This window comes from Tenrec ecaudatus, chromosome 9 (genome assembly GCF_050624435.1).
Source record: "Tenrec ecaudatus isolate mTenEca1 chromosome 9, mTenEca1.hap1, whole genome shotgun sequence".
Taxonomy (NCBI): Eukaryota; Metazoa; Chordata; class Mammalia; order Afrosoricida; family Tenrecidae; genus Tenrec; species Tenrec ecaudatus.
Window position 1 is genome coordinate 18893717 of NC_134538.1, and position 3885 is coordinate 18897601.

At 40.9% G+C, this 3885-nt stretch overlaps 2 pseudogenes; both read right to left on the minus strand.

The window, feature by feature from the left end:
• Nucleotides 1-955: 955 nt before the first annotated feature.
• Nucleotides 956-2039, minus strand: LOC142456298 (nucleoporin SEH1-like; annotated as a pseudogene).
• A 233-nt stretch (nt 2040-2272) lies between these two features.
• Nucleotides 2273-3757, minus strand: LOC142457125 (serine/threonine-protein kinase RIO3 pseudogene; annotated as a pseudogene).
• Between the last annotated feature and the right edge of the window lie 128 nt (nt 3758-3885).

Below are 3885 nucleotides of genomic sequence, written 5' to 3' on the forward strand. Positions count from 1 at the left end.
GAGAATTATAGACCAATATCTCTAATGAACATAGATGCAAAAATCCTTAACAAAATATTGGCCAATAGAATACAAAGGAACATCAAACATATCATTCACCACGACCAAGTAGGATTCATCCCAGCGATGCAGGGATGGTTTAACATCTGAAAATCCATCAATATCATACATCACATCGAGAATAAAAAGGATAAAAGCCATATGATAATATCCATAGATGCAGAAAAATCATTTGACAACATCCAGCACCCATTCCTAATCAAAACACTCATGAAGATAGGATTGGAAGGTAAGTTCCTCAAGCTCATACAAGCTATCTATGAAAGACCAACAGCCAACATCATAGTCAATGGAGAAAAGACAAGAACAATCCCACTGGAAAAGGGTACAAGGCAAGGATGTCCCCTGTCCCCTCTTCTATTCAATATCGTTTTGGAGGTTCTGGCTAACAACATAAGACAGCGGAAGGACATCAAAGGGATCCAGTTGGGAGAGGAGGAGGTGAAACTATCGCTATTTACAGATGACATGATCCTATACATTGAAGACCCCCAAAACTCCACAGTTGGAATACTTAAAGCAATAGAGGAATACGGAAGAGTAGCAGGATACAAGATCAATAAACAGAAGTCGGTAGGGTTTCTGTACACATCGGACAGGGCCATGGAAGAGGCGATTAAGAGGGAAGTACCCTTCACAGTAGCCAAGAACAAAAATCCTTAACGTTTATATTACAAAAGTTTCGAATAGTGTCAACATACTGTCTAGTACAGAAAAGGAATATACATTTATTTTTTTAATTGAGCTTTTAATTGCATTTAGTAATATGGAGGCTGCTGGTGTATCTGGGAGAGGACAAATTTCGCTGCTAAGTGAAAAGGAGTTTGATTTCCATTCCTGTTTGCGTGTAAGGAAGTGGCAGCAAAACAGCAAAGTTACTCCAATTAGTTTGTGCTCAGCTGTGCTTTCTGCCAGCAGATGATCCATTTAGTGAATTTTTCAGATTTGGGATATTTGAGCTTCGGGAAGGATTAACATTTCCTTGTTGAGACTTCCCATTGACTGGGCTCCCATTACCTTTCAAAATCCCAGTACACTTCCAACTGTCCATATAATTAGCTTTCCACAGTCTTACACAACCATCCTCCCCTGAAGATGCCAGTACAGTTCCTGTTATATTCCAACTCACTCGCCAGACTTGAGAATTATGATTATCAAACTGAGCCACTATGTGAATCTCAAATTTTGTAGGTCCACCAGAGGAAGTAAGTTCTTTCCTCACAGGTTTTAATGTAAAAATCCTTACATCTTTGGTTGCTACAGCTAGAATATGGAACGACCTTCCTAAATTTGGTGGAGATGCAATATCATGTACCAGATCAGTGACTGTCCTAAGAGTTTCTGCTTTTGCATATTTTCTGGTATTTTCATTATATTCAAAAATCTGAAACCTTGGCCATTGTATTTGGACAACTGTCATCACTTCCCACAGCTATCATGGGGGTATGAGCACAAGAGCTTGAAGGGTTCCAAGAAATACAACTACAGCTTAGCTTCCATGCGATCTCATGCTGCAGGGAACACTGACTAAGACTCATAACATCTGATGTCTCATATTTTCTTACTATACCATCAGTGGAACAGGTTGCTAACATAAGACCCATATGCTTGGGAGCAAATTTCACATCAGTAACTGATGTTCTGCTATCCACTAGAGTTGTCCTCTTAACCGAGTGACTCTGTCCTCGCAACTTACCATTTGATTCTCCTCCAATTTCTTCCCACACAGCAGCTGTTCGATCGAAAGATCAGGAAGCCAAAACCTGCCCAAATTCAGGGTGGGCCCATGTCGCACGCCAGAGAGATCCACTATGAGTCTTCCAGCTAGCAGTACAATGCCAATCCCCATCGTCACTTTTATCCCAGACCTTGACACTCTGATCACTGGAACAGGTCGCCATCCACCGCCCGTGGAAGTCAAAAGAGACATCATGTATCAGATCCTTGTGATCTGCGGCAATGTTGTGGGCCACAAACATGGCTGTGCCGGTCACGCGTCTCCATGGTTCACGACGGTCCTCTCCAGAAAACCATGATGTCTCTTTTTGGGTGTTAAAGTATAGAAGACATTCCATTCAATTCCTTATAATGATGCCCCAATAATCATGCCTATTCAAAGCAGATTTTATGAAAACAAAGTTGCACTTTTCCTTTACAATCATGGCCACAGTCACTGTTAATATTGAAAGGCAGCAGGCATTGATGCTATTCATTATGTAGTACTGGTGACCTCTGTCGTCATCACAAGTGGAGCAGCTTTCCTGCCATTCTTCTGAACATGATCTTCATTCATTTTCTCCAAAGCTTCTATCTCAGCTGAGAAATTGGCTTCATTATCTGCTGAGATGTTTAAGCCTGAAACAGCATTAAAGAGTTCTCATTCACTGAGTTTCCATAATGCTCCCTTTCTGGAAAAACCGGGAGACATTCCGACAGTCCCAGAACAGGAATTCCAGGCCGTGAGAAGGAGCTGGTTCTACAGACTGACTGACACCAATCAACCAGACCTTTCCAGCATGCCAGAGCGTGTTATACTTACTGATGTCAGGATGGATCACTGCATATTCATTATATAACCGCTGCATTAAATCAAGAGTTTGATGGTGGGCATATTTCAATTCTTCACTACTGAGCTTTACTTTTAATTTATGAGTGGGAACATTGATCGTAGCCAATAAAAGACATAACTGAAATGTGTTTCTTGAGCATAACAACTGTTGGACAAGAAATTCCACTGCTCTGCATTGTTGAAATTGTGCATTTCTTTTGCTGCCCACACGTGGATGATCTTACATGAATTTAGTTTACTGAAGCGAGCTTTAAACCTCTAATCATCTTTAATATATTTATCACTATTCTTAAACGCAATAAGGGTTGTTTTAAATACCTTGATGGCACATTCTGTAGGTACAACGTTACTATCTTCCTTTGCATCCTCCATGCTCCCTCCATATGCACGAAAGACAAGAGATTCCTTTCCTGTACTAATACAGTCAGTGTTTGCCTCCAATAGTCCAGATTTCACCATTTTTTCTATAAGTAAACCTGTCTTATGATCAAGTGCTTTTTCAACAATAGAATATTCTTTATTTCTCAGGCAAAGCCTTATCTATTTTATGATTTGGAGATTTGGTCCACTTTGTTCTCCCACTCTACTCAAGACCCTCTTTTGTGATCATTTTCAAAGTAATGAGCAGTTGTAGCGGGTACTATCTAGTTCTAATGGTCTCAGATTCCTGGAGGCTGAAGTTGACTGTGGTCCATTCTTCCTCTGGACTAATCATTTTCATATCTCTTCTATTTTTGTCAATCATATTTTATGGTACTTTTGTGCTGTGTCTGGGTGGTGGGTGGTGACAAAGAACATGGAGGTGGGGCAAGCATTACTAACATCTGGGTAGGTCTTGTATTACTAGGCAGAGCTGTGATCTAGAAACACAAGATCCAGATCTGTTTCGGGCATTGAAAGCTTAAAGAGAACAGAGGAGCCCATGCACCATGCAGAAATCTGGAAGTCCCTCTGCGCATGCCTGAGGACCATGTCAGTAAACTGACAGCAAGTCAGAGCATGGGGAACCATGTGGTAAGTTACAATCACCTGATCCCGCAATCAGTCTGGACCAAACTCTAGTCCCTTTCTTTGTTTTGAAAGCCTTGTTACACTCACCTCAGGTTTTCCTGTTAAGAATTTTCTCATGTTGAATGACACTTGACTTCCTCCGATAAGATTTTCCACATTTATATTATGAAAACAGTTTCTTTCCTCTGTGAAATGTCTGATATGGTATAAGGCAGTGCTTTCAGCTGAAAGCCTCCCCACACTCA